Below are 18968 nucleotides of genomic sequence, written 5' to 3'. Positions count from 1 at the left end.
CCAAAGGTTACAAGCGTCAGAGCCCTGTACAAGATTTGAGTACTTTCTCTCCTCTGTGTCCCAAACAGCAGTACAACCCCATAAGATAAAGCAATGCCTGCAGGCAGACACTTTTGTATCGGGAAACAAAGAAGCATGTTTCCGCCTGGTTTCGGACCAGGGACCTTTTGCGTGTTAGGCGAACGTGATAACCACTACACTACGGAAACGGAGCGTGCATGCCCTCTCGTCATTAGAGGGGCATTTCGATGCCTTCTTACATTTGAGGACTTTTATGACAGATCATGTAGGACTAGTGAGAAGCGGGGGAACTCCCATTTGTGTCATTTTTCAAGCATTCCCCCATTTATGGTTATATTGACAATCCAAATTGTGATCTCGAGATAGCATCTCTTCAAATGGGAGCTGATCTTCTTGTTGACAAGCTCTTTGATGTTCTTTGTCCGGCTAGCACACAACCTACAGAAGACAAACCCAAGAGACTTATTTGTTAATAGGGACGCAAGTAAAGCAAAGAAAACGTTGGACAAGCAGAGTTCTCTTGGACTAGCTTCTCTTCTCATGGGAGCTCTTGCCTAGAAGACATTTTTGACTTGTGAGTGCACAGGTGGAATTGATGTTTTTTCAAAGCCATTATAGGACTAGATTGTTAGATTGACTAGGATGTGGTGGAGAAATTCCACAGGGTCTTTTTGAATGATGGACTCTGTGCAAAAAAATGCACGTAGCGTGCGATTAACGGGTGTGTGGTCATTCCAGGTAAAAGGCAGAGCAGAGAAGGAGACTGCTCACTCCCCGTCGGGGAATCGAACCCCTGTTTTCCGCATGACAGGTGGAGATACTGTCCACTATACTAACGAGGACCTGCAAGGCTCTGTCGGGGACACGTCAAGGTGGGCTTCGCAGCAGATATGACACACAAATTGTCGTCGGCCATGTAAAAATCCCCATCACTTTACCAGGAACTACAGTTTTATGGGTGTTTGACAGAGAACTTACCAGAACGCTTACCAGTACACCTGAACCCCTACTGTCACTTGATGCTGACAAGGCCTTTGATCGGGTGGAGTGGGACTACCTTTTCTATATTTTGAGAAAATGTGGCTTTTCAGATTCATATCATGAGTTAAACTCCATATGGGAAGTAGGCAAGATTGCCCCCTATCTCCACTTTTGTTTGTCATCGCCTTTAGCATCAGCGATATGGCAAGATACCAGTATCACGGGAGTTGTCAGAGGAGGCCAGAAATACAAAGTTTCACTTTACTCAGATGATCTGTTGCTTTTTATAATTGACCCCACCCTAAACACCTCAAAACTACTAAGCACTCTGCAAAGGTTTGGTTCAATGTCTGGCAACAGAATAAATCCTTAGAAAAATGAATTCACCTCAATCAACTCAGCTGCAAAAAATATCCCATTTAATCTAATACCATTCAAAATCAATAATAAGAAGTTTAATTACCTCAGAATCTGGATCTCCAGCTGTTACAAAGATCTCTATAAAGCAAACTACCAACCAATGTTGGATACTCTGAAAAAGGTCATCCATTGCTTGAACTTATTATCCCTCTTCCTCTTCGGGAGGATTAAAAAAATTTAAATGAACCTGTTGCCAAGGCTACTGCTCCACTGGATGCATGTCATTGATCATTTAGTTGTTCCATGCTGGCTAGAGAACTTATCCTGTGGACAGGTGTCTCTGCGGGCATTGCTGTGTGGCAAACTCCCTTCAGTTAGGTCAGTCTCTCATTATACTTCTAATCCAGTTGTGATAAACTCAATTCATTTTTGGAATCAGTTAAGATAAGATAAGATACCTTTATTAGTCCCACGAGTGGGAAATTTCATGTTAAGATCGTCTTTCTCTTTTTACACCAATTACTGGAAACCATATGCTTGCTCCCTCCTTGTCAGGTGGAGGCTTTCAGGTTTGGTGTAAAAATGGTATTATGTCATTACAAGACCTTTATATAAGCAACAAATTTGCCTCTTTCGAGCAGCTGGTAAACAGGTTTTCCATACCCAAATCAATTTTTTTTAAAGATATGTACAATTACGAAACTTTGTATCCTCACATACAAATTGCTTCCCCTCTCGTCCACCTGTCTCAATGCTAGAGGATATTTTTAAAGTCGCATTTGATCATCACCAAATTATTGGTAACATTTATAATAAACTAATCCAACACAGCTCAACCACTCTTAATCATCTGTGGGAAAGTGGGAAAAGGATTTAAATGTTGAAATCTCAGGGTATGACTGGCTGAAAATTGTAATAAGGATTTATTCATCTTCAATTTGCCAAAGTCATCCTGTTATTCAGTTTAAAATTGTACATCGACTACACTGGTCAAAGACCAAATTGTCCAGACTTAGAACCAGATCTGGATCCTACCTGTGATAATTGTAAGTAGGCTCCAGCCACCCTTCTACATATAGTCTGGACATGTTCAATGCTTCATCAGTTTCGGCAATTAGTTTTCTCTACTCTTTCAAAACATTTTAGGAAAGCCATTTGATCCATGTCCCTTTATTGGTCTGTTTGGTACCTTCCCACAGGGGAATAAATATAAGTTGAAAATGATAGCTTTTGTAATCTGTTAGCTAGTAGACTTGTTCTGTTACATTGGAAAGACTCCTCGCTTCCTTCATGTTCAAAATGGATCACAGACGGTATGCAGTATCTTAAACTGGAGAAGATGAGATGCTCCGTCAAACATCTACACTACCTGGCAACTGTTTCTGACATTTATTGACAAATGGAAAGATGGACAATAGCTGCCTCTGTACAATTGTGCGCATCTATAAATGTCACATTTTTTGTCACCCTGCCTACCCCCTTTCTTTTTCCCCTTTAATTCTGGCAGTTTATAAGCAGTATGCCCCTCTGCTTGTATGTTGAATTTGTTGTTGTGATTGTATAATAGTCTCTTTCAATAAAAAGACCTTGATTAAAATAATTAATAATAATAATTCATATCTGATATACAGTGGGGCAAAAAAGTATTTAGTCAGCCACCGATTGTGCAAGTTCCCCCACTTAAAATGATGACAGAGGTCAGTAATTTGCACCAGAGGTACACTTCAACTGTGAGAGACAGAATGTGAAAAAAAAAAAAAAAAAAAAAAAAAAAAAAAAAAAAAAATCCATGAATTCACATGGTGGGATTTGTAAAGAATTTATTCGTAAATCAGGGTGGAAAATAAGTATTTGGTCAATAACAAAAATACAACTCAATACTTTGTAACATAACCTTTGTTGGCAATAACAGAGGTCAAACGTTTACTATAGGTCTTTACCAGGTTTGCACACACAGTAGCTGGTATTTTGGCCCATTCCTCCATGCAGATCTTCTCAAGAGCAGTGATGTTTTGGGGCTGTCGCCGAGCAACACGGACTTTCAACTCCCGCCACAGATTTTCTATGGGGTTGAGGTCTGGAGACTGGCTAGGCCACTCCAGGACTTTCAAATGCTTCTTACGGAGCCACTCCTTTGTTGCCCGGGCGGTGTGTTTTGGATCATTGTCATGTTAGAAGACCCAGCCTCGTTTCATCTTCAAAGTTCTCACTGATGGAAGGAGGTTTTGGCTCAAAATCTCACGATACTTGGCCCCATTCATTCTGTCCTTAACACGGATCAGTCGTCCTGTCCCCTTGGCAGAAAAACAGCCCCATAGCATGATGTTTCCACCCCCATGCTTCACAGTAGGTATGGTGTTCTTGGGATGCAACTCAGTATTCTTCTTCCTCCAAACACGACGAGTTGAGTTTATACCAAAAAGTTCTACTTTGGTTTCATCTGACCACATGACATTCTCCCAATCCTCTGCTGTATCATCCATGTGCTCTCTGGCAAACTTCAGACGGGCCTGGACATGCACTGGCTTCAGCAGCGGAACACGTCTGGCACTGCGGGATTTGATTCCCTGCCGTTGTAGTGTGTTACTGATGGTGACCTTTGTTACTTTGGTCCCAGCTCTCTGCAGGTCATTCACCAGGTCCCCCCGTGTGGTTCTGGGATCTTTGCTCACCGTTCTCATGATCATTTTGACCCCACGGGATGAGATCTTGCGTGGAGCCCCAGATCGAGGGAGATTATCAGTGGTCTTATATGTCTTCCATTTTCTGATGATTGCTCCCACAGTTGATTTTTTCACACCAAGCTGCTTGCCTATTGTAGATTCACTCTTCCCAGTCTGGTGCAGGTCTACAATTCTTTTCCTGGTGTCCTTCGAAAGCTCTTTGGTCTTGGCCATGGCGGAGTTTGGAGTCTGACTGGTTGAGGCTGTGGACAGGTGTCTTTTATACAGATGATGAGGTCAAACAGGTGCCATTCATACAGGTAACGAGTGGGGGACAGAAAAGCTTCTTACAGAAGACGTTACAGGTCTGTGAGAGCCAGGGTTTTTCCTTGTTTGAGGTGACCAAATACTTATTTTCCACCCTGATTTACGAATAAATTCTTTACAAATCCTACCATGTGAATTCATGGATTTTTTTTTCACATTCTGTCTCTCACAGTTGAAGTGTACCTCTGGTGCAAATTACTGACCTCTGTCATCATTTTAAGTGGGGGAACTTGCACAATCGGTGGCTGTCTAAATACTTTTTTGCCCCACTGTATTTTTCAACAAACACACAGAAATTAACTCTTTCAACCGTCAATAATAAAATTGCAACATTTAACAGTGACTGATAAATCATGTTACATCATGAACCAGAAAATTAAAATTTTAGCTAGGACATACTTTGAATATGAAAATAATGGGAAGAGCAGTGTATATTAGCCAGAACAGGCTGGAGTCTGTGTCTTGACTGCATTGACAATTCACTACTGCATTTGTGACTATATCTTTATTTCCCTTGTTGAAATTGTTACAGATCATTTGATTGTAGATTGCACGATTATTACTTATTGCCTCATTGTCTGCTCCACAAATTTAGCAAGACCTTACTTCAAAGGGTTACAATCTCAAGAGTGATCAACTGGCGGTGTGAATATAGTTTTATAAATTCAAAGAATATATGAGATGGTTAAAATACCATTTGCAATTTTAATAACATCTCAGAAAAAAATAAATATTTACTGATATGTGTTTTTATTACTATTTTCAACCATTTTTACTTAAAAAAAACATCAAAAACGTGTAATATTTACATTGTTCATTGCATTCTCACAATTCATCACATAATTATATTAAAATGTAATCATCTGCATCATAAACCAACAGCCCATACACAGATGACACATGCTTTATTGTGTTTTGTTAGCTGAAATTAATTATGTTGCGCTTACATCTAAAATTAATTTCTAGTCTGACTGACTGACAGAAAAATGCTGAAACGTGGTTAACAATGTTTGGTGATTTACAAGTTAAAAGACCTATATATTCAAAAATAAAAATGTTAAATTATTAAAAGACAATTTAAATGTTTTCTTTTTCCAAATTACAAAAACATTCAGTGTGTGTAGCATCCAGATGTCATTTGACATACAAATGACCAGTTTGAATCAAAACTTGCGTGTAGCATATCAAATATTTCACATACCCACAGATGTATTAACAATATCAACTACAAAACACATCTGTCATCAATGAAATCTGGTGTGTTTCTGCAAACGTATTGAAGCTGTTTAAACATAAATAATTTAAAGGCAACACTGTGCAAAGATTGATACTGTTACATAACATTAGACACACCACAAAATATAAATTGTAGTAAGGTCAGGTTTTGCATATGCAAATAGTGGCAAGTACAGTGTGTGCTCTCAGCAGGGGTTTGTATTTCTGAAGCCTTTTGCATAAAGCTGTAAAGAGCAAAAGTTAAACATTTTTATTTATTTATTTTTTTACAATTTAGTGTGACAAAATATTTAAAGACAATTGAAGCTGCTCAAAAGTAATTTGTCTGTTCGGGTTTTTTTCAAAAAAGTAACATCTTAAATAAACTTCAGAAATGTAAAATTTTGCATATTAAAATAGTTTAACCCTGCACCCAATGTGAGTGAAAGTTAGCAGACGTCAGTATTTACTGCAAAGAGTTTGGTAGATTTTAAAGTTGTGAGTTAATATGCGTGAATATTTCAAGGGAATTAATGAGATGTTAAAATACCCTGTGCCATTTTCACAAGGCGGTGATAGACGCTACAGATGTATTGTTTTTTTAATCTTTTTAAATGATACATTTGTCATGATCCTGAGTCCGTGACTCAGTGATTTTGTGTTTGGTGTATTTATTGTTATTATTTTCATTATTATGTATGGGCTGTTTTGGGATGGTTTGTGTTTTGGGATTTTAGATACTGGGTTTCTGGGTTTGTGCTCCCTCTGTTGGTCCCTGGTGTTAGTGTTCCCCTGTCTCGTCAGGTTAATCAGGTCCAGCTGTGTCTCCCACCTGTGTGTGATTTCCCAGTGTCCCTCTGTGTATTTATAGTGTGTGTTTGCCTCTGTTCCTGGTCGCGTCATCTGTGTTCATCCTCTGTGTCACCCTGCGTACTCTGCATTTCTCCGTGAATCCCCTCCATGTTCAGGTTTGCTACTCTTTGGTTTAGTTTCTCCAAGTTTAGTTCATCCTTAGTTCTGTTTTGCCATCCCCACTTTATGTTCAGTATTCTTACAGTTTTTTCTGATGGCTTGAGCACATTTTTTGTAACTATTGGCTATTTTTGCAAAACTCTACACACTAATAAGAAAACTTTTCACCCAATCAGCAAAACATTGTAGTTTTCTTGTAAAAGCAAATAACCCTTGCTTAACTCTCCACACCTTTGTAAAAATGGTATTTTTGTATCCAACAGTTAACACAAGCCATCATATTAATAAGCACACAATGCACCAACTACACACTGATGGTATGAATAAAAAACACATCTGGCTTTTGCGTTCTCTGTGCACAAGGTAGGCTATGTCAGTTTGAGCTCATACTTTTGTCATAGATCCGTAAGCATAAAGGGATCCAAACTTCAAGTACTGGTGTTTATTCACACACATCAAAACAAACACAAGTGTTTATTTCCAAGTATAGGATTATTTGCAATCGCCATATTGACTATATGGGTTTCTTGGTCTGCAGTGAACATGCTTCCTCTGCCCCCAGCATCTGGTCATCTAGCAATTCTGTAAAGTAACAATTTTAGTATCTTTACATCTATGGTATTGTTGTGTTCCTCATTGGCATATGGCAGTGCTACAAATCTTAGTGCGAAGTGACTGTACTAACTGATTCTCATTTCAAAATGTCCTTATGATGCCTGTAGCGGCGCGAGTTAGGCTGAACCCGTCGGCCAGCTTCCCTCAGGGTCATTCCATGGTTGATTACATGGTCCACTATTGTAGCTCTGATGTCATCAGCAATTCTATTTCTTACTCTTCTTACCCTTCCTCTCCCCCCCTCCTCGTCCTCCTCTCCCCCCTCCTCATCCTCCTCTTGCTCCTCCTTGTCCTTGTCGTCCTCTTCATCCTACTTCTTCACCTCCACGTCCTCTTCCTCGGCCTTCTCTACTTCTCACTCTTCCTGCTCCCTCCATTGTACTCCACACACAGAGCTTACCTGTATTATAGTGCTTAGGCTGATTGCAAAGTGAACTAATTATCTAAAAAAGTTTTCACATGTGACAGTGTGCCAGACAGTTGGCAAAATAGTGTAAATAATAGCCTTAAATGTGTATAGTTTTGCTAGGAGTACGTTGATCATTTGGAAATTGAGTGTAAAGCAGTGAGTTGTGTTTGCAGTTCTGCAAAAAGAGTGCTGTGCAGTGGATTGTAGCTACAGGTTTGCAAAGTGTGTGTTACAAAATGGCAAACTGAGTGCAAAGCAGTGTTTGTGCTTTTAGTTTTGGAAACTCTGTGAGTGGTTTTGCTATAAGTATTAATAGTTTTAGGAATTGTGCTCTAAGAATCACAGTTAGGGTTTAAGCATTCAGAAAAAACTGTAATAAATCACACTCGCATCTGAATAAGTGCTGCATTTGAGTCCTCCTTTCTACGCTTCACACGGCTGCTGCCCCAGTCGTGAAAACATTAAAAGCCAATTGAAGTTAAAGATATTTTCTGTATTTTTAAGTTTTAAGAACTGACGATGTTAAGATTTTCATCATTAGAACTGAGTATAGAGGAACAGAGGCACAGCTCAGGTTGAGTGTTTTCAAATTCAAATTCAAATTTTATTTGTCACATACACAGTACGATATGCAGTGAAATGCTTAGACAACTGCTCGTGACCTAAAAAAAAAAGACTATGGATAGGAAATGAATATGAAAATTAAAATGAGGGGTAAATTTAACTAGGAAGGAATAAAATAAAATATAAAAATTAAAGTTAAAAATAAAATAACTGTACAACAAAACACACAAATACACAATATAGAAAATATATAAGAATATATGAAGAAATATAGAACAATAACAGCAGCTGTACAAGTACTAAATGGCAATGAAGAAATATAATGTCCAGGGTTGTGCAATCCACATATTTTTTTTATATTTTTCGAGATGTAATTTGAGTGGCATGGCTACATTTGGAAGTGTGTAGTGATAGTGCATATACTAGACAAAGGATGTTGAACATGGACCTGGGAGGAGGAAAAGAGGAAGATCACAGAAGATATTAATGAAGGAGGACGACATTCAGAGGCTTGCGTTCACTGGGTAAACTACTAAATCATAAATTATGGTTTGTTTGTTTGTAACATGGTTTGTGTCAAGAAATTCTGTTGTAATATATATTTAGTAGATAAAGGTCAAGTAAATGACACATGGATACTTTATTAATACAATGATTTACTAAGTAAAAAACTTGATGGTAGTAACTGCATATGTTTTTAGCCTGTCTTTAAAAGTGTGTGCCTTGTGACTGATAAACAAATTCTCCTAGATTTTGTTTTTTCAAAGGTTTTATTTATAAATGAAACCACGTGACATCTCTTGGTTTATTATTAAGCAGTAATAAGCCATGTGGAATTATTTTTTCTTTTGACTCTTTTTATGGCTAAATGATTGGAAAGTTAAATAACTTAGTCATATACCTATTAATAGCCATTAGTTTGAGTTTGTTTGAGTTGGATTTAAATCTTTTTAAATATATGATTTCATTTTTAAAAGTAGTCTGTTCCTAGATTTAACCTGGAGTGCCACTGTTGCAGTTCAATAGTTGAATGAACCTGGAATTTAAATCTGAAAACAAAACAAAAATAATTAGTCAGAAGTAACCTTTTCACATTTTGACGTAACATTTTATCATATTTTCCTTCATTATTCATACATTTACACTACACTGCACAGACAACACTCATTTGATTTGAATAATTGTAGTATTTTATAGAAGAAATCATTTAGGTTTTATAAGTCACTTTGTATAATCTTATTTTTGAAAACTGCTCTACAAATATGCTACACAATGCATTGGCTTGTTTTATTACTAGAAATGTTTGATGTATCTATTAAACTTAACTTTCCTAATCATGATGTAATCACATTGTAAGGTTGCTTTTATGGGATTTAGTGTGTTTATTTCCAGCATTGAAGAATAAATAAATCAAACATGGTTGGCCACCGTCAAATCAGAGAAAAGTGTCTTAATCTTTTAAACGTCCCTAAACATCTCCCTAATGTCTAATTTGATCATCTGTTTAGAGCTAAGTCCAGTGATCAGCTATTATCCATTTAGCAACACTCAATACGACTGTGACATGAATGAGTACCCACACACACGGCGTTGCAAATCGCTTTGCGTTCTATTGTTTATAGATTTTTACACTCTCTGTCTGAGCAACTTTCCAGCTGCCACACAGTTGTCCCCTCCAGTTCCAGCAACATCCTTTAAAGGGAAGATTCAAGGATGGAGGTCAGGTGTGTGAGTCAGCCTCTTCTGACACCACAACCTGCTACTCCATTTCTCCCCTGCAGCTGAGCTATAAACCACACCCCGCCAAACCACCAACAAATGTCATCAGTAAAATGTGTTGTGTGTCATTAAATATTTTAAAGGTTTTACTGCCTAATCAGCTGCCACTACTTGCTGTTCAATTATAAGCTTGTAAGGCTTCAGTATCACATCCTAAATGGCACCTGCGGGCCATGACAGAATTTGCCGTGCCCTCTTTGATGTGGCAACTTAAGCAGCTGTTGTTTGTTAGCTGGCTCGTTGTCAGCTATCCGTAGATGAGAGAGTCTCATATCCAATCTGCTAACGTGAAGCATTTGCCACAATATTGGATAGAAATGGTGGAGGAGAAGAAAGACATATTAAGATGATGATAATATACATGTACAAATGCTAAATGGTTATATCTAGTTTGAAAGATCTATTTGTGATCTTTAAATTAATAGTAAATTATAAGGTGTAATGTTTTTAGCCGCTCTCCAGCAACATACATAAAATGCGATTAGGCAGAACAGAGATGCCCAACAACAGCATTGTATTTAATGGATTAATGCTAAGCTTCTGAAAATTTACTGAATTTGCCGGAAGAACCAAACCGAGGGATTAATGAAGTTTTATCTATCCATCTATTTTGTCAAATCATTGCAATACATAACTAAACAGCAGTCTATGTATATTTATGAGTACAGCAGTCGTCCTTCTATTACATAACTTTTAAAAATTACTTTAAACAGCTTTTAAAATGCTTGCTTTTAACGACTGAATTCGGTTTACTATGGTTAATAACATGTACAAAACAGACAGTACTGTTTTTCATCTCTCCTTTAACTGCAGCATTACATTTTTTTGTTCAAAAGAAAAGAAAAAAGATATGAATGCAAATTAAATTGGGCCATGTACTCCAGGGCTGAGCATCACTCTTCAAAGCCTGCTGGAGATTTCTTCCTTTTAAAAGTGAGTTTTTCATTCCCACTGGAAGTGGTTGCTATTAGGAGGTCATGTGATTGTTGTGGTTTTCTCTTCAATGTTGTCTTTACCTTACAATACAAAGTTCCTTGAGGCAACTGTGGTTGTGATTGGAACTGAAAAATGTAATTGAATTATGGGTGCCCAATGTGACATTTCCTCCTCTTCCTTTTTACTTGCACTCGGTGGTTAGGTTTAGTCAATAAACACAACTTGGTTATGGCTGAGAAAGGTTTGCAGTTTGGGTTAAAGCATGCTCTTTCATGTTGTTTCAGTTTAGCTCACTGGCTGAGCAGGTGACCTTATGCCACATGGCTCCCTTCAAGTCTGTGTGTCTCTCCTGCTCTCTCTTCTTCTTGTATACTGCACTGTCCAGTGAAGGTGAAAAATACTCCATATACAAGAAGAGACATTGCACAGATGTATCATATTATAAAAATCACAGAAATCACAGATCAAGCAGTGAGAATAGTTTTGTATTTACCAAGTAAAACCTTGTAGAAAGTCAAATATAACTTCAAAGAGGACTTTGCCTCTGTCATCTAGTGCGACAGTAAAAATAAAGAGATATATTGCACTAATAAATTACCCCTCCGTGGTGTTAAGTTTTTAAGTGAGGGTTTACAACTGGTTGTAAAGATGCAAAAAGGAATGCTGAGGATCTGTTTGACTGTTGGTCATTTAGGGCCCACTTGCCATTTGGTGCAATATCCTGAACTAAATGCTGGAGACTCATAAATGCACAAAATGGGTTTTATTAACTTTGTGGGAAAGCATTCCAAGCTGCAAAAAGGCACAATACTGAATACAACACCTCCTTGAACTGCTACATGTGCTTTTGAGTACATTCACTCAAGTGGTGCACTGTACAATAACTTGGAGATACATTTATGTACCACTCCTACCGATCCAGTATGCTGACTGCAATTGTCATTCATGGCTAAGATTCAAATAAAAAGACCTGCCCATTTATGGGGATCTAGAATATAAAAACTTTCATGACTCTCGTGATAATGTTCTTTGGAAAGAAATATAACGGCCTGGGCGCTGGTGGAGCAATATATTTCACAAATAATACGTTTAAAAAATACGTTTTAAAGGTATAAAAGTTGTTTAATTCTTGCAGATGTAAAACAAAACTGTTGTTTAGTGGTAAAAAAATAATAATAATGTGTTGAAGTTTTGTGCATTTCTATGTGTAAATTATAATGTAAATTAATTCTGTTCACTCAATCTGGAAATCTCACCATCAGTTTCTGTTTTGAACATTTTACACATCCGTCTGGAACGAGGTAAATCTGGACTCATTAGAACACATTAACATTTTCTATTGCTCATGAGTCTAACATGTATGCTTACTAGTAAACCAAAGCCTTTTTTCCCCCAGATTAGCCTCACTGCTACTGGTATATTCGGACTATATAGCTATTAAGTCCGAATTACTTCAGATCCCTTCATATTGTCCATATGGAAAAGCTCTTTTGTCTTTTCTATTTAACATATGCATGAGTTGCACTTCTTATTTTGCACAAAATTTCATTTCACCAGACCTTAAAGTGAGCTCTATTCACAATCATTTAAAAAACAAAAAAAACAATTAAAAAATATGGATTCACTACTATCCTTAAATGCTTTAATAACGCACTGGATAGAATTTCCTTAGTTGTCCTCCTTCCTTGATGCAAGTCAATAATTTGTCTCTTTTGAAACAGAATAATATCTTTTCCATGACTACAGGATCTGTCTTCAGGTGTGGTTGTTTAAGAGAAGTTGGTTAAATAACCTGTTGCCAGCCACTACAGTAATTATCCAATCTAGAGCTCTTTACTGTTTGCCCAGTTAAAACCCTGGTGGTGACTTTTTAGGAGGGCAGTATTTATAGTTTCACTGTGAGCTAAAATGAGTTTGACACCACTGGTTTAGGTATTTGGCACATTTGGAGCAGATAGTATTCTATGAGTAGTGCTATCCACACATTAAGATACAGTGTGTAGTATTAAGATATATGTGGTCAATATCCAGCTTGTCTTAGAGCACCATCATCTGGCAAAAATGTATCAAGTGCCCTGATTTATGGCTAAATATCTGTATTGCTATCAGATTCAGCTCTACTGTGTGTTTATTGATGTGTAGCAAATCTTACCATGCTTACATGTTAAACTAAAATGGAAAACAGGTTAACATTAAACTTGCTTTACATCAGATGCTAATATTCTCAACACAGTTGTTACATGGCATCATTATAAATGCCTATAGAGTCATAGCCTGCTAACTTAATGTGAATAGATCATAGTATCTTGGCCCTATGCCACAATAATCAATGATGGATGGCTTAATACATGCAAATGAAAACAAATGAATATTGGGAAGATGGACAGTAAGAAAAAATGTAAGTGATGCTAAGTGGGACATAGGAAAGAGAGAAGAAGCGGCGCGGGGGAGGATGGATAAAGAAAGGAGGACAGGGGAAGACTGAGGTGGGAGGGAGGTCTAGCAGCAGCAGGCTGTAGGAATGTTTCACATGCCTGTCCTCTGCATGACCTCGCCTCCCTGGAGTGTGGGAGATACTGGGAGTAATTAGCCTCTTTTAACATTGGAGCTGTGCTGCCTCTCTGCCTCAATGGGGTTAGCAGTGGCATTGAAGGAGATCAAGTGTATTTATATTTTAAAAAATAGCTTTGGCTTCCTGCTTTGGCACCACACGCAGTAGCACTCTGTGCCTTTCCAGTGGATAGACACAGACAACTACATGTGCAGATTCTTTTGTGTCTTTTTTGTTTTAGGTTATTCCAGTCATTTCCAGTTAAAAAATGCTGTAAATTACTTCCATTATCTTGAAGTGGAACAGATTTCCTTCCCCCACCCACTAACCCATCTTACAGCTGACCTACTTTATCTTCTGGTAGATTTAATTATGAATTCTTCTAACTGGAAATACTTCTCACTTAGAGTCAAGGATCAAGAATTAAACCGGACATGAATTAAGAGAAACGGAGCCTGGAAGGTATTGATTTTGTAAAAGGCCACATGGTTTTAATCATGGAATGCCAATACCAGTGTTATCACATTTACTTTGATGACCTTTATTTAAAACAGATGGGTCTCTCTTTTTAACTCTTTACCCCTTGAAAACCTACGAGGAGTAACTGGTAAAGCGCTTTTCTCAACAGAGTGCTTCCTGTCATATTTCAGGCCTGCTTATAGAACAAAATGACTGGCTGTGCATCAGACTTTAGTGAGCATGGTCTCTGCCTATTCTAATGGTTGTCAAACCATGTCTTTATTGAGGGGTCAAAACTTGTAACTAAGGGTACAAGGAGGTTGTCAAATGTCATCTTTATTCAGGAAAGAGTTAAAAGCATAAAGCTGAAAAGAGTGTGCACAATTCTGAAAAAACAAGTAGAAGGACATTGGCATTTAAATAACAATCAGCTATTTATTGTCTTCATACAGGTGAGTCGGCAGTCTGAAGTTTAACCTCCAAACCAAGTGAGCTGCTGTGTTGACTCTGGAACAAAATCTGATGTATTCAAGGCTAATCAGCTACATTGTTGGTTTGAAAACACATTTGCCTACCTGTCCTCTGTACCATGCATGTTCTCCCCATGTTTGCTTGGGTTCTTTCCAGATGCTCTGGCTTCCTCCCAGAGTCCAAAGACATGCAGTTAGTGGGGTTAGGTTAATTGGTGATTCTAAATTTCCTATAGGTGTAAATGTGAGTGTGAATAGTTGTCTGTCTCTGTGTGTTAGGCCTGGGTCAGATTGACATCTTGTCCACCCCCCTCTCACTCTATGGTAGCTGGGATAGGTTCCAGCACCCCATGACCCTGATAAGGATAAGCAGAAGAAGAATGGATGGATGGCTGGAATTGCTAGTTGGTTGGTACAGTGTAGTGGTGATGTCTTCTGGCTCTAAACATTACTTTTAAATAACACTACTCATAATTTCAGTAATACTTATAGTTCTGACATCCTATCCTCACTGATGCTCATGAGCATCTTGGGAAGTAACTAAAAGAATAGGCTCGTGGAAATTAACTTTCTCTGAAGAGTGGCTGGGCTCCCTTAAGGGGAAGAGCTCAGTCATTTGGGTGGGACTCCAAGCACAGTCTCTACTCCTTCATAACAAAAGGAACTATTTACCAGATTAATTAGTATACCTCCCAGGTCAGGTGTTTTAAGCCTATTCTACAAGCAGGAGGCCTGTGCAAACTCAGGACACCCTGGAGCGGTGGCTGGGCAGAGGGAGTTCTCTCTAGGCATCTCTGCTTTGACTGTTACCCTCATGATAAAAACGTAAAACTACAGTTGTAGTAACAATATTGTTACTGCCTTACATTTCCTTTCAAAAACATTACATTTGATAACATTGTAAGAAAATTACCCCAGCTTTAGCATAAAGTCGCAGTTATGGCTGTTTAATACACTATATTTATGTTGTTCTAAGGTGGTAGGGTGGTTAGCACATTTGCTTTGCAAGAGAAAGGTTGCTTTTTTGATTCAGGTCAGACACATAAAGTCTCTTTGGTAAAACTGTCAAATCAAACATTAGTTTCAAACAAGTAGCTTTTCTTTGATATTGATTCACTGGGGCAGAAAAGTCTCTGAACGGTCCGGTGATCATACAGCTGTCACTATGTAAGAGGTTGCAAATTATGACAAACGCAACATTAGCATAACATAATGTGTGTAAGGAACACAGTAACTTTTTTCTGTCTAAAGTCTCAGTTATTCAAACATAGATATAAATAAAAGAAATAAGACAGAAAGAAAGTACACTGTCAGTGGTTCCATATTGTAGTAATTATTATATATTAGCCTCATTTACAAGCAAAAGCTCCCTGGTTTGAGACTGGGAGAAGATACAAATCTAGTTTCACGAGGTCCCAAGCTGGAAAAATGGGAGGGTTGCATCAGAAAGGGCATCCGGTGTAAATCTGTGACAAAATCTATGCAGCCAAAAGTATCACAGTTTATCACCGTATCCTGTGAGCAAATTTTAAGAACATTTTTAGACTCTGTTGGTTTGCATTATTTGAAAACTCTGTGTACCAAATATTTCATCAGCAGTTTCTTTTTGCTTGTTGTATAAAAATAACTACAGTTGCATTACTTTGATTAAAAACATGAGGATTTAGGCTCAAGTTCTTGCTATCGGATTCAAAATTTTCCCTATGTTGTCCTATGAAACATATTTGCAAACTAATAATTCTTTGTAATAAAAAGAAATTAAATGCAGTAACAGCTAAGTTTAGGAGAGGAGTCTGTTAGAAAAAGTAACTGCTAAGTTTATTCTGACCTGAAATCAAGATGAAGGAATAAGTTCTCCCTTCAAGCAAACGTGCACTGGATTTTTAACAGGAGAAAAGCTGATATAGTTTTTCATGAGTAGAAAGAAGAAATAGTTGCAAAACCACAGGTATTCTTCCTCCAAAAGTTGGCTACAGCTAGCATCCAGCTCTTACTATATTAAATACTCTTACAGTATATAAAAAACTATTATTTTACATCAACAAGCCATCATAAACATCAAATCCATGTTGCAAAACCATCTTAACGTAATAAAACCTATTTTAACTGTAGTAAATATTCAGAACTTACCATGAATTTTCCTCAACAAGATTTCTCAGTTAGTCTATTTATTCTTCATCAGCTCTTCCTTTCTTATTTTCTTATTCTTATTTTTCAAGAATAAAACCTAAAGTCAAATCTTCTGTGCGAACATTACAAAGAGCTACTTTTGCCATTGGAGTCTAGACTTATGGGGTAAATCAAACTTGGCACCGACATGTGTTGGGACAGGACAATTTTACACATTTTACCATCTTTTTCAGAAATAGATGTTACTATTTTATAAAAAATAATATCTCTCAGTGTTCTCATGTTTTCTATTGCTTTGAGGGGTTTGTAAAGTACTGCATTCTGTTTTTATTTATATTTTACACAATACCCAACTCTTTAAGAACTTTGGATGAAAAAGATTTTTCAAAAGCAGGAACGGTCTAATTTATAAGGTTGACAAAATTTCTAGGGTTAAAAAGCAAAGCCAACACTGCCTTAAACTTCTATTCTTTTTAATGAGCAGGAGTTGAGTAACTCCTTTGGCTGCAAATTGACTTCCTGTTGTGTGGAAAAATGGTCCTTGACTCCATTTCTTTTTGAGCTCAGTAAACACTTTGGGGTGAACTCTGTGGGCTCAGTTACTAGTTTCCAGTTGGCTGGGGCCAGCAGTCTTGTTTCACTGCAGGCTAATGTCAATGCACATGTAGAAAACATGGTCATATTGCTTTTATTGAGTGGTTACATATAAAAACCTGACTCTGACACAGCCTTCATGCGATATCACATGATCACACGATGTCTGTGGCTAGTTGCAGGTGGTGTTGTAACATCTTGGGGAAAAAAAGCAAATAACTGCTTTTGTAGATTCAAATTATGAATTATTAGTCCAACCTACTACTACTTCTGCTACTCAATATTGGGCTTTGGACAAGTTCCTCCATCATTGCGTTTTTAAACCACACACCACAAGCACAAGTTAGATATAACCAAGGAACACTACACACTTGTTGGCTATTGATTTGTCAATCACATGGTAAAGCAAACTCTGCTTTAATCTCTTCTTTAGCTCTAATAGTGACCATATTTGCAAAATGAGCTTTATGTTGTATGAATTTATTGAAACTAAGAGAGGAGACCATAAAATCAAGGGGCTACTTCCCAGTAAAGTTCAATCAGACCAAAAGAAGTCATTCCCCTGCTGGCAATTGGGAAAAATGCAGGTTTAAGGTAAGAGTGAACAATACCTGTGAAAGAAGCATAGCAAGAAATCAAGTGAAGTAATGCAGTTGTTTTTAATGAAAAAGAAAGATACGTAATTAATATGGAACAAGGGATGAAATGTAATGACTTAATTACTGTACATCTGCTCAAAAACAGGTAAAAGGTGGAGCTTAATAACAAGAATAATTATTATTATTTTTGTTACTATTATAATAATGAACTTTTCAACATTCTATAAAAGCCACTTGCTAGGTAAGATATTAGCACCAAAAATAAATAAGGATATAAGAATTAAAAAAATGTCAGTGTGATTTAACACAGAATACTTCAGCCAACTTCAACAGGTTCGTTCCTACTGATGCTGTTGAATTTATTGTGTTTTATGTGAAATTGTCTCTGTAAATTAATTATATACTATGTGTAGTTGTCATCATTAAGGCTGCTGATTGGTTGAATTTTTGTAACTTTCTGACTTGCTGTCTCCCTCTGAATCCAGTCTCTATGATAAGCTATAACCTAACTATGGTAAGTGAACTTAATTTCAGCTCCATATAGCAGGGACATGAATACATATTGTCAGCTATCTCAAGCACTATCAAGGCAAACCTTAATTCTTACAGGTCTCCAAAATATTCAGACTTATGATGAATTTCCAACTTTCCCCACAATAATCAAGGGATTCTTTTTTGTATTCAATGATTTAAAAAAAAAAAAAAGTGTAGTAAACGTGAGTCTTTTTTTCCCCTTTTTTTTGTTTGTTTTGTTTTGCTGCTGATACAACCAAAGGACCCTTGTGGGACAATTAAAGGATTATTCTTTTCCATTCTATTCTATTACAGATGTGTATATGTAAAAAAAAAAAAAGTCCACTTCAGAATATATAATAGTAAATATTTCATACATCTGTGCCTCGTGTTGGCACTCAGCTGATTCTAATTACATTTTAAAGACAGAAACTCTGATGTGAGGTGGGTCCTCGTATTGCATCGTTAGTAATGTAGGTAAATGTTTCGTGGCACTTTTCTGTGATTGTTCATTGTTGATACTTTTACTGTCCATTCTGAGTCCGTTATAAGAGGTGAAGTCCTTTATCAATAGTGGCAAACTTTTAATTTTAACTCTCTGAAGTTAGCTCCTGAAAGGTATCTCGACTGAGGCCGGCTGCTTTTATCTTTTCCACCCTGTACGGATACTTTTACTCGAGTAAAGGACCTCAGTGCTCGTTTCCACCTCTGCTGGTGATGTCAGACAGCGGCTGGGTCATGTGAAGGGCAGCAGCGGAGGAGGAGGTTCACGGAGAGTTCAGTCGCATACATTAGGTAACACCATCGGTC

The 18968-nt window shown here is 37.5% G+C and overlaps 1 non-coding gene across 1 annotated transcript; it reads right to left on the bottom strand.

The window, feature by feature from the left end:
• Positions 1 to 136: 136 nt before the first annotated feature.
• trnav-aac (transfer RNA valine (anticodon AAC)) lies at positions 137 to 209 on the bottom strand. Its single transcript has one exon. It is a non-coding gene; the product is annotated as a tRNA-Val (tRNA).
• Between the last annotated feature and the right edge of the window lie 18759 nt (positions 210 to 18968).

Source organism: Neolamprologus brichardi, chromosome 11 (assembly GCF_056152115.1).
Source record: "Neolamprologus brichardi isolate AB-2024 chromosome 11, ASM5615211v1, whole genome shotgun sequence".
Lineage (NCBI taxonomy): Eukaryota > Metazoa > Chordata > Actinopteri > Cichliformes > Cichlidae > Neolamprologus > Neolamprologus brichardi.
Note: the sequence above shows the minus strand (reverse complement) of the source record. Positions and strands in the feature narration are given on the sequence as shown.